This window comes from Ovis canadensis, chromosome 1 (assembly GCF_042477335.2).
Source record: "Ovis canadensis isolate MfBH-ARS-UI-01 breed Bighorn chromosome 1, ARS-UI_OviCan_v2, whole genome shotgun sequence".
NCBI classification, from domain to species: domain Eukaryota; kingdom Metazoa; phylum Chordata; class Mammalia; order Artiodactyla; family Bovidae; genus Ovis; species Ovis canadensis.
The window spans coordinates 55,511,439-55,524,708 of record NC_091245.1 but is presented as its reverse complement, the minus strand read 5'-3'; the positions used below and the strand labels follow the sequence as shown (position 1 = coordinate 55,524,708).

Genomic DNA, 13,270 nt, shown 5'->3' with positions numbered 1-13,270 from the left:
TGAGTGCAGAGATTATTGCAAGTACCATAAAACACCCATTAAATTAATCAATAGATTCAATTGAAGCAAAATTTATTAGGGGACTTTAGGTCCTTCTTTCTCCCTGAATTGTAAATTGCAAGGGAAAAAAAAAAAAACAAAAACAAAAACAAAAACACAACATTAAGCAACATCTCAAAGAAGAGAAAGGATAGTTCTTGCCTGTGGTGGCCCAGCAGCTTAGCTTTATGATCAGGCATACCTTTCTTCATTAGCATGTGCCCCCTATCCAGAAAAGTAATTTTATAAAATAATTTTACCCCCTTCCCAGTCCAGGAAATATTATCTTTCCTCTTAATTTATTCTCACTTCATTCATTCAACATTTATAAAGCAACTTCAGTGTGCAAAGCACTGACTCTTCCTACATTTTTGTTGTTTTCAAATTTTCACAGGTAGCGATTTAGGAGTTGGCTATAATAAAAATTCAGAAATAAGCAAGACCTTAATTTCAGGGGGTAAAAAGCTTAATAGTCAGAAATACATTTAGTATTGAGTTGTTGGCAACACAAAAACTAGTGTGAATTGGCTTAAATCCATGACTTCATTGGCCCACAAGTCTTTTAAAGGCCAGAAGTTTAAGGCAGGTTTTTTCTCCAGAACTTCACAGAGTCCCTAGGCTTTGGCTCCTTTATGATTCTCTGGGCCCTACCCTCTGAATGACAGCTTGCCCTTCTCAGCTTCCCTTGTAGTAGCAGTTATTCCAACATCTCACCTCTTCCACCTTGCCAAAAGAAAAGGAGCTCCTCACCCATTTCCCACAAATGAAAAATGGAAGCCTGCTTCCCATGAGCCTCCAGCAAACAGGGGAATTTCCTCCCCATCACTGTCTTGAATCTGGCCATAAGCCCATCCCAGAACCAATTGCCTCACCCAGGGAATGAGATACACTGGTTGGTTTCAGCCCTACAGGATCTACCAAATATGGTGTCCATTCCACACCAGGTGTGTAGCTGAGCAAAGGAAAACATATCCCTAAAGGGAAAAAAAATTTGAAGACTGTTAGAGAAATGAAGAAACAGACATGGATGAAGCAGTCAACAAGTGTTCATTACACAGGTATGTGGTCGGGCCACCCAAGATGGCTGTTCTCTTGCTCTCTGTACATCCCCTGATCAACCAGTACCTGCTTCACCTATACCCTACTCACCTGATCGACCTTCCCTCTTAATCATAGAGCCTAATAGCTAACTGCCTATGTGCTTGCCCACTGCCCTGGCTGCTGATTTCCTTGGCAACTGAGAAACCAACCTGACAACTGGTAGCCTCCTTCTCCCCCTAGTAGTGAAGACTGCTGCTATGTCCTGCCTGCCATCTGCTGTACATGGTGGGATATTCCTTCAGAATCTTTTGCTTCAGACGCATAAGATCCCGTGTCCAATAAACCACTGATGTCTCTGCTGTTGTTCTGAGTTCTTTCCTAGGTCTCACAGCCAGGGAATTACAAGGTTTACAGAGTTTTCCAGAGCAGTGTTCCAGTTTCTCTATATAATGCTCAGAAATGTTTGACCCTTTGCAACCCCATGGACTGTAGCCTGGCAGTCTCCTCTGTCCATGGGATTTTCCGGGCAAGAATACTGGAGTGGGTAGCCATTTCCTTCCCCACCCAGGGATCGAACCTAGATCTCCTGCATTGCAGGCATATTCTTTACCAACTGAGCCACCAGGGAAGCCAGGTTCTCCACCTCACATAAAGAAATATGTCATCACTGCTGGGTAGCTTATAGAATCCTTGATTCTTAGGATTAAAAGGAATTACACATAGAGTCCAATCTAACCCTTCCTGTTATAGTAATTAAGGCTGGGAAGATTGAAGTAATTTGCCCCCAAGTTACACAATTTAGTGAGTACCATCAAAAAGAACATAACTCAGATGTTTTTATTTTTGTTCTAACATTCTTCTTGAGTGTCATTACAACACAACAAAATCATACCATATGATAAGTCATTTCTGTTATTCTATAAACGTTGAGTTTATTGGCAGAGAATATTTTTTGTTGGGTTTGTGTAAGGGTAGGTAGGAAAGAGTGAAAGAATGGAAAAACAGAACAGTTTTGATGTCTTTTTAATTTTAATTCACACAAATTTCTAACACATTTATTGACTGAGAAAATATGATGCTAGGACTTTGATAATAAGAATCTACACAGTAAGACTTCTAAGTCCTGATCCCAGGGCTGAACACCATTTGGTGAAAAGACAAATTCCGGGCTCTGCTGTCAACAATTGGTGTGTTTGAGACCTACCAAATAATGCACATTTATAATGCTTTTGATCTGAGGAAGAACTTTTCAGAGTAGAGAAAAAGTTCATGCTAGTCAGTAGACAAACATCACAGAGCCACCTGTGCTCTAGGACCTGTGAACTTTCCTCCAGGTCACAGAATTGCATTGCATTTTCAGGGCAGACCAGCTAGCAATGGCCAGCTGTGGGTGAAGGAAGAATAGACAAGAGACAACCAAAAATACCCTCCCTGAGCCTGGAGAATCTCTTCATTAGTATTCACACACCCTCTGGATATGGAGAGCCTACTCAAAGGCAAACAGTTTATTCAGATGGTACTTATCTTAAACCCTTATTTATCACTAGTATCTCTGCAGCAATTAGTTGTTTGTTTTCTTTGATTGGAGGATAATTGCTTTACAACTACAACAACATGAATCAGCCATAAATACATTACACATATATCCCCTCCTTCTTGAATCTCCCTCCAAACCCCTGCCCCCATCCCACCACTCTAGGTCATCACAGAGAACTGGGTTGAGCTCCCTGTGTTACACCGCAACTCCCCATTACCTATCTGTTTTACATATGGTAATGTATGTATTTCAATGCCACTCTCTCAATTTGTCCCACCCTCTCCTTCCCCAGGTGCGTCTGCAAGTCCATTCTCTACATCTGCATCTCTTTTCCTGCCCTGAAGATAGATTCATCAGTATGCTTTTTCTAGATTCCACACAAATGCATTAATATACAATATTTTTCTCTTTCTGGCACACTCTGTATAACAGGCTCTGAGTTCATCCACCTCAGTTCAACTGACTCAGATTCATTCCTGAGTAATATTCTATTGCATATATGTATGTCAACTACAAGTTGGCACCCGCCGAGGGCATTTGCCATCTGCTTCTGCGGAGATTGAATCCTATGCTGCTGCAGCTGTTGACCTTTATCACCCCTAAAAGGAATTCAGTATCCTCTATAACACTACATTTTGGTCCTTTCTTATCTCAGTCTCTTTCAGCATAAGGACTATATTTTACTCACAATTGCATTTTCATCTATTGCACAGAGTAGATGCCAAATTAATGTTTAGTGAGTTGGATTGAACTGAGTCATATGATGTCTGTCTTGCCTTCAAAGCAGATTCAAATCACACTTTTCTTCCAGAATATGTCCTAAACTATCCTAACTGTATGTTCAGTCTATGTCTTGAGTCAACATAGTTGCTTCCTCTATCCAACTCCAAAACTTCAAGTGCAGCCCCAACTCAACTCCCAGGACCATGTATAAACTGAGCCAGGAGACCTTTGAGTAACTAGTCCATATTCCAGAGCTCAGCATTAAATCACCCTTGCCACTAGTCCAATCATCCATTTATTTGTTTCTTTAATAAACATTTAAAAGCCAACTTGGTGCCAGGCCCTATGCTGTTATTGTTGTTTAATCCCAAAGTCACGTCTGACTCTTTTGTGACACCGTTAACTTTAACCTGCCAGGCTCCTCTGTCCATGGGATTTCCCAGGCAAGAATACTGGAGTGGATTGCCATTTCCTTCTCCAGGGGATCTTCGCAACCCACAGATGGAACCAGCATCTCCTGAATTGCAGGCAGATTATTCATCACTGAGCCACCTGGGAAGCCCAGGCCCTATATTAAGTGCAAAAGAAATAAAGATGAAGATGTTATGAGCTGGGCCCTCAGGGAGCCCACAGCTAGTTGGTTGAGGGGCAGGGGGGACATTAAACAGGTAACCCTGTTGCAGATCCTCTATCATATTTTGCCTAATCTCCAGTATAATTTCTTTTTCTTGGTATTCTCTGTCTTCATTCTTGTTCCAGAAACCCCAACTCTCCAGACTGGAAATTGAAATCCTACTTGCAATCCTACCGCCAGGACAAAAGACTTGTGCACAGTTTTCTTTTCCATATACCCAGCCCCTCTGCACACCACTTTTCACTGAGTGAGAAAAGTCTGACTTCTTCACAGGGTCCTGATTCTTTGTTTCAGGACTCTCTGACCTGGCTCGCAAGTCTGGCATCTAATATGAATTATCCAGTCCTTTTAGGATTACAGTACATAATTCTCTGTGATCTTATTTAGAATGGATATCCTCAGGATCCATTCCCCCAGATGTTCTAGTTGTCTGTATTTATTACAAGCCTCCCAGGCAATTTTAAAACAGATGGTCCAGAGACTTTGAGAAGCATTGTCGTAAGGTTCACATATTCACTTAAATTTTAGAATTATTTACACTGTCTCTATCTCACCCCACCATCACAATTTGGACCCTGCAAACCTTCAAGGACTGGGATAATTCCCCAATTCTTCTGCCAAAGGAAGTGGAATTCAGTCAGCAGAAGACTTACTGTGCATGACTATGTTCTTTGACTTTTGAATATTATCTTCCCCAAAGTCCCCATCACTGGGCACTGCCTACCTATTGGGACAGCCTAGATGCTTTATCTTGACCTCCTGGCCAGTTACATGCTTGAACTCTGATCTATTTCCATTACCCCTGAAACACCATGTTTTGTCCATCAATACCTGAAAGTCAATCTCTCACCTCTCTATCTGCTGTCATTAGCTAGCCAGGTTTGGCTCCAGATTCCAGAATTCCCCACCTAGTCTATGCAAGTGATAATTATTGACTGTCTGGGTAAGTTCTCAGAAATCCCAGGCCATGGTCATATTTGCTTTATTAGAAATCCCATACTCTTTGAGGAAGACTCAGACACTGCTGTAGCGGAGCCCTGAGCCACCCACTCCTGCTCCTGCCTCCCCAGTGTTGGCTCTTGCAGAGGAACAAGTCAGTCAGGAGACCACACCACAGCCATGCCCTTTAAAGACACCCGTAATACTCCACTGGAGCAAAAGTTGGAGGATCACCCTCACCAGCCGCAATGTGAAGTCTCTAAAGAAGGTATGTGCTGACTTGATGGGCGGTAGGAAGGAAAAGAATCTGAAAGTGAAAGGACCTGATCAGACTATGAGGCCCGCCAAGACTGAGAATAACTACAAGGAAAACTCCTTGAGGTGAAGGTTCTAAGACTTGGGATCAATTACAGATGAGAATCCACAAGCGACTCCTTGACCTGCACAGTCCTTCTGAGATTGTCAAGCAGATCACGTCCATCAGTAATGAGCCAGGAGTCAAGGTGGAAGTCACCACTGCTGATGCCTAAGTCAACCTTTTAAATAAACTGATAATCAGTTGTTAAAAAGAGAAAAGAAATCCCATAGCACCAATTGTCTGCATCATTCATTTCACCTGTTATACCTAGATCTGTTCCCAACATCCTATCTCACCAGCAAGATTATAAATTAATATTACTAAGTATTAGTGGGTTAAATAATCACATGGGCCCTAACTATGGAAGACACAACATAAGACATTTATAATAAAAGTAAAGCACCAGAGGAACTTACATTACCAGAAAAGTCAGGCTTAGAAGAGATGCTGGAGTTCACATTGAGTTCCCAGGGAAAAAGTGATTTTTAACCATCATAGTAATATTTTCCATTCCTTGAAGACCAATCATGTGTACCAGGCACTGTACTAGATATATTAAATGTCATTCTTCTAATCCTTACAACTATCCTTTGAAGAAACCTTTGATGCTCAAGGAAGTCCACAAACTTTCCCATGATGACACAGCCAGAAAGTAAATGAGTTGAGATAATTTACGTTGACTCCAAAGCCCATGGTATGTCTGCACACATGTGTGCTAAGTCGCCTCAGCCATGTCCGACTCTTTGCGACCCTACAGACTGTAGCCTGCCAGTCTCCTCTGTCCATGGGATTCTGCAGGCAAGAGTACTGGAGTGGGTTGCCACCCCCTCTTCCATAGTATGTCTACTACACTACAAACCAAGGAAATAATTATCACCAACTCCTCAATTTTACCAGAGCTATTGCTAGAGCACATTATTCCTGTAAGACTCTAATATCACTTGAAAATTTTCGAGGAGTTCAAAAGATTGTAAGAAAGAAACTTTTCCGGAATAGTCAGGGAATAGTGTATAGGTGGGAATACAGAGCATTAAGGGAAAATGTCCTGCCCAACAACTGTGTTCATTCCTCCATTCAACTCAGTGGTACTAAACATTAAGCCAAATGAACTCTGGGCATTTTAATATTGTTTTCTCTTTGGGGAATCTAACTTCTCCTTAATAGGACAGGAAAAAAGCCCACCTAGCTGACTGCTGCTTGGTGCCTCATTCTAGTAAGGCTTTATGGCTGAGCTTCTGTAGTTTGTGCCTGCTTGGAAGATCCTCTGGCCCCTTTCCTAATTGTAAAGGCTGTCCCCAGCAGGAACACTGGATTACTAGCCCTAGTTAAAGAGCACTTAGAGCCATGCTGGTCAAAACATTTGCGTGACTTCCAGGCAACTGCTATAGAGGCCAAGAATTAATTAACTGATGCCAGTGGGAGTTGAGAGCTTGGGATAGGGGCACTGCAAAGCCTGGGAGCATCTGCCTCACACCGCAAAGCTCACATTCCCAGCACTCCAGCTGCTGTGATGAGCAGTGCTGAGAGCCTCACATTGAAGGAGTTCCAAGCCCAGGTCTGGGTCCATGGGACCTTGAGTCTTGCTGATCTTTCTGAGGCTAATTCCGCATCTGTAAATAAGAAGAGTAATCCCTGCACTACTCATTGCAGAAAATTTTGTGAGGCTCAGATGAGGTATCTGTATGCGAAACCTCCATAAAGACTGTCACTGGGGTAAATGCCTCCCTCGAGTGCTCCCAGAGCAATCTGTGCTTCCCCAACAAGCACTCGTTGTATTTCACAGTTATTGCTTCTTTGTCTTGTCTTTCTCTTATATTTTGTATAATTCCATCAGGACAGGGATGGTATCGATATTGCTCAACACTGGCTCCTAGAATCTACCACAGTGCAGACTGCTTGGTTGTTGCTCAAGAAATACCTGTGGTGAGATGAATGAATCGTGCACAATGAATAATTGTAGTCCTATGTAGTGTTCTTTATTTTGTGGAAGCTCCGTGCCACATGGTAAAACAAATCCCATGTCGCCATCACTGTTAGCTACAGGCAACTATTTTTTTTTCACTTTATAGCTGTTGTTTCATACACAGAAGTAGTCCTCAAGAAGTGTACAGTCCAAAGAGAATAATACATGTATAAATGAAAAATCAAATAAGAACAAACACAGTAAATGCCATTTCTAATAGGTTCTCACTTTCAATTCAACTTTTCAAAGAACTAACCTCTGGGATAATTCCAAACATCTTGAAATTACAAGTTTCTCTAGGAATATAACTACCATATGACCCAGCAATCTCATTATTAAGCATATACCCTGAGGAAACCAAAACTGAAAAAGATATATGTACCCCAATGTTCAGGCTTCCCTTGTGGCTCAGCTGGTAAAAAATCCGCCTGCAATGCAGGAGACCTGGGTCCGATCCCTGGGTTGGGAAGATCCCATGGAGAAGGGAAAGGCTATCCACTCCAGTATTCGGGCCTACGGAAGTCCAGGACTGTACAGGCACAACTGAGTGACTTTCATTTTCATCCCAATGCTCACTGAAGCACTATTTACAATAGCTAGGACATAGAAGCAACCTAGATGTCCATTGACAAATGAACGGATAAAGAAGCTGTGATGCATATATACAATGGAATATTACTCAGCCATGAAACAGAATGCATTTGAGTTGGTTCTAATGAGGTGGATGGACATAGAGACTGTCATACAGAGTAAAGTCAGAAAGAGAAAAGCAAATATCACATATTAGTACATATATATGGAATCTAGAAAGACTATACTGATGAACCTATTTGAAGGGCAGCAGTGGAGACACAGACATAGAGAACAGACTTATGGACAGGGGCAGTGGGAGGATGGAAACATGTACACTACCGTATATAAAATAGATAGCCAGTGGGAATTTGCTGTATGTCTCAAGGAAATCAAACCAGGGCTCTGTGACAATCTAGAGGGGTAGGAAGGAGTGGGAGATGAGAAGGAGGTTCAAGAGGGAGGGAACATACAAATACCTACGGCTGATTCATATTGCTGTACTGCAGAAATCAACACAATATTATAAAGCAGTTATCCCTCAATTAAAAATAAATAAATGTTTTAAAGATTTTTTTTAACTACAAGTTTTTATATTTAAAAACCATAGACTGCTTTGTATTTTAAGTATAAATTCAATTGTGTAGAAATCCCAGATATTTTTGTGGAGGAGTGACTATTTTCTGAAAGCACTAATCACCAGAAGTAAACATGTGAGGGAAGGTGAGGAGGAGTGGGGCAGAAGTGTGTCAGAGGATGTTTCTGTAGATCCCAGTGAAACCTTTTTGGAGGTAAATATCCAAAGACTCAAAACACAAAGGTAAGCACTATCATTTGCAAAGACCTACATGCAGTGAGAAGAAATCGGAAAGCCAATGTACATTGTTTCAAAGCCCCAAAATTTTTAGTACCTTGAAATTATAAAATTTTTATCTGCTTTTATGTGAAACAAATATGCAGGCTAACCTAACAACTTGAGCAGAATGTCAAGGGATTCTTCTGAAGGTTATTTTCTCTGTGATAGGACTACAGGAGAGACTTGGGTACAAGAGCATCACATTATACCAGGAAGCCTGGCGACACTTTTGGCAAGGAAGGGTTTGGTGAAGTCTTTATCACCACTGGGGAGAGCAAGCAGGAGAAGGTGAAATGGTGAAAACAACAAGTTGGGAGGTTCTAATAAAAGTAGTTTTCTAGTCTAATAGCAGTGACAGATGAACTAAAAAGTGAAAGTGAAGTAGCTCAGTCGTGTCCAACTCTTTGCAACCCCATGGACTGTAGGCTACCAGGCTCCTCCGTCCATGGGATTTTCCAGGCAAGAATACTGGAGTGGGTTGCCATTGCCTTCTCCAAGAGATCTTCCCAACCTAGGGATTGAACCCCAGTCTCCTGCATTGTAAGCAGACACTTTACCGTCTGAGCCACCAGGGAAGTCCCTACAGATGAACTGGTGAGCCCCAAAACAATTAAGTTTGAAAAGATAGATTGTAGAGTTTCTTTGTTGTTCAGTTGCTAACTCATGTCCAACTCTTTATGACCCCATGGACTACAACATTCCTGGCTTCTCTGTCCTTCACTATCTCCCAGAGTTTGCTCAAATTCATGTCCATTGAGTCAGTGATTTGTTAAACATTTTTAACACCTCCCTTAGAAAAAACAAATTTTTGATGAGTAAAAGTCCTCCTGAATTCATTATACAACAAATAATTCTGAGATGGGATCTCAGTATTTGCTGTTGTTATTCAGTCACCAAGTTGTGTCCAACTATTGGCAACTCCATGGACTGCAGCACACCAGGCTTCCCTGTCCTTTACTGTCTCAGTATTACTTACTTGCAGAAAGTTCATTTTAAGCTTTTACCTGGAATTATGCCTGTGGTAGCCACTTTAGGGAGTAGAATAGACACAGAGTTGTTCCCCAGTATCTATTCTACTTTCTAGCTATGGCTGAGCGCAGGAGCACCAAAAACAAAGACTTCATTTCCCACCCTCCTCTGCAGCTAGGCATGCACATGACTAAATTCTATAAAGGGGCTTCCAGGAACCTTTCTTAAGAAAGGACTGGTGCTTATTGTTAGCCATCTCATCTTTGCCTCTCTCTCCTTTCTTCCTCCTGAAAGAGATGCTGCCATTTGGAGGCTGAAGACCACATTCTTGGGTTGAAGCCTGCATCCTGAAAAATTTTAGAGCAAGAGTCACTACTCCAGCCCTGGATGGCCTATGTTTTGACTTAAATGAGAGACAATGCATTTTTATCCTGATGAAACCACTATTATTTAGAGGTTTTCTGTTATTGCTGAACTTAAGCCTTGTTGATAGAGGGAAGGTGGTATACACTAAACTGCAAATTTGTACAAAGCATAAAATTATTATAAAATTAAGAGTGTCACAAGTTCAAAATATTATCGTTGAGGCTGGGAACAATAAAAGGAAGACAAGTGATCTCTGTTAGAAGATAAAGAGGAAAGGAATAGTGGCTCAAGTGGCATTTGAAATGGGCCTTAAAGAAGAATAGAATTTTGATAGATAAAAGTGGGGAGAAAGACAAAACAGGCAGAAAGAACAGCATTTCAAAGGCTAGAAGGAGAAAAGCATGGATTGTGTTCAAAGAAGTTTAAGTGATTCAGAGAACAGGTTGTAGACAGTGATCCTTACTCATCACCCAATTGATCTATTTCCTTTCCTTGCTGCATTTTTTTTCATGACCTTTGTCACGATCGAGAGACCTGGGTTTGATCTCTGGGTTGGGAAGAGCCCCTGGAGAAGGAAACAGCAACCCACTCCAGGACTCTTGCTTGGAAAATCCCATGGACGGAGGATCCTGGTACACTAACGTCCATGGGGTCGCAAAGAGTCGGACACAACTGAGCGACTTCACTTCACTTTGTCGTGATCTGATTGTGTCGACTCTGATATCTGCTTATTTTCTAGAATAACCAGAATTTCAGTTCTCCAACCTTTTGGTTTCAGCAACTCCTTTACATCCTTAAAAACTATTTAAGGCCCCAAAGAGCTTTGTTTTATGAAGGATATATCTATAAATACAAACTGTATTAGAATGGGTATAGAGTTTTAGTTATGTAAGATAAATAAGTTATAGAGATATGCTGTATAACATGATGTCTACTATTAAGAACACTACACTGTGCACTTAAAATTCTTGCAAAAAGTATAGATTTAATGTTAAGTATTCGTACCACAAGACAAGCGCCTAGAAAACTTTTGGTGGTCACAGATGTTTATTACCTTGATTGTGGTGATAGTTTTATGGGTGTATGCATATATCCAAGCTCATAAAATTATATATATGAAATATATGTGATATTTTGTATATCAATTATACCCTAATAAAGATGTTTTAATTTTTTTAATTGATAAATTTTTAAACATTTATGTAGTCACTTTAAAATAACAAAAATAAACCCATTTCATGTTAATGTAAAGGTTTTTATGGAAAAAATTGTTCACATAAAGTCATTAAAATATAGCATTGTTTCACATTTTTGCAATTTTCCTTAATATCTGGCCTAATGAAAGACAGCTAGACTCCCACATCTGCTTCTACATTCAATCTGTTGTGATATCACATATCAGATAGCCTCTGGAAGACTTCACTATATACACATAAGAAAAGAAAACAAGAGTGAAAGTGACAAATAACATTTTAGTTTTATTATGGAAAGAATCTTTACTTTGCAGACACTCTGAGAGAGTCCCCAAAGCCCCTTAAGTTCCCTGACTAACTTTGAGAACCACTGAACTAGAATATAAACTCAGTGATGGCAGAGATTATGTTTAGTTCACTGTTACATTCCCAGCATCTGGATCCGACATATAGTATGCACTCAATAATGCTCATTGAGTAAACACATGAACCTGAGACTTTATTATGAAAGACGCTGAATGCCAGGCTAATGAGTTTGCTATAAACTTAGTAGAAAAGGGGGAGCCGGAAGTGAGAAATCACTGGATGTGGTGTATTATCCTCCAACTGGAAATCCATGAATCTATTCCTGACTTAACTGTCTGTGTGATCTTCCTCAAGTCGATCAACTCCTGTTCAATTATATTTTTTTATCAGAAAAATAAAGTATTGTAATAAATATGGATTGTCACTTTCAACTCTCTTAATCTGCAGATTGTAGAATCATGTCACAAAAATATTAACTTTAAAGGTCACAAAATCAAAATTCCTTATTGGTAACTATTCTCACATTTATTGATGCTAAGACTGGTCACAATGACTTCCCTGGCAGTCTAATGGTTAAGACTCTGAGCTTCCATTGCAGGAAAAGCAGGTTCAATCCCTAGTCAGGAAACTAAGATCCCACATGCCTCATGGTATGGCCACCCCATTCCCCAAAAAATGAAGACTAATCATTAACTGCTGCTGCTGCTGCTAAGTCGCTTCAGTCATGTCCGACTCTGTGTGACCCCATAGACGGCAGCCCACCAGGCTCCCCCGTCCCTGGGATTCTCCAGGCACGAACACTGGAGTGGGTTGCAATTTCCTTCTCCAATGCATGAAAGTGAAAAGTGAAAGGGAAGTCGCTCAGTCATGTCCTACCAGGCTCCTCCATCCATGGGATTTTCCAGGCAAGAGTACTGGAGTGGGGTGCCACTGCCTTCTCCGAATCATTAACTAGGGTCTTTAAAAGTAAAATTAGAGAATCAACATTAAACTTCAGTATTAGCTAAAAGTGTTTACTTGGAAGAAAATATTTACTAAGGGAGGTCTCTTAACTTATTTAAATCTCAAATAATTCCTGTGACATAGCAGTTTCTTTCCTACATTTTGCTAAATCAGGAGATACTAAAAAAGACACTCCTAGCCCCACAACTTGGAGTAACTAACAAAGTTAGGACTTAAGTCCCCTATGTGATTATGACTGAGTCTAAAACTTACTGTCTTAAAAAGGTATAACACTACCTCCTAGAAATTGAGATACTCTTCAAATTGGATATATTGCTTCAGTTTGGAAGAATGGACCAACAAAAAGAAAAATATGGTGCTTATGGAATCCAACTAATTACCACATTAGTTAATCTAGAATTATCCAAGAGAATTAGACTTTATCAAGTTACCATGGTGGGGAAAAGTGACTATATCCAGTTAATTAAAATGTGTGAGACACTACGGACAAAGGTGGAGGAAAGAGGACAGAGCTTGGAAATGTTTGAAGCAAACATAGAAGGAAAACAAAAAAAAAGACATCATCTCATCTTATTTTCAAACCTGAGCGTCCCACTGAGAAAGAGACAGGCTCTGTTCTTCATCATTTCTTTGTTCGTTTTTGGCTGAAACAAATTAAGGTCATCCACCCTGGGAATAAATGAGATTTGCTCTGAGGTTGTTACCAAATCAGCAGTGGCACAAGTAGTCCTGCTAACGAAAATTATCCCAGCCGTCTGACTCAGACATCATCTCAGTTTCAATTCCCTGCAGCCATTTGGTTGAAAAGATTTC

At 40.6% G+C, this 13,270-nt stretch overlaps 1 pseudogene; it reads left to right on the top strand.

Moving 5' to 3' along the window:
• The first annotated feature begins 5,093 nt into the window (after window positions 1–5,093).
• On the top strand, window positions 5,094–5,443 carry LOC138429246 (small ribosomal subunit protein uS10-like; annotated as a pseudogene).
• The last annotated feature ends 7,827 nt before the right edge of the window (window positions 5,444–13,270 follow it).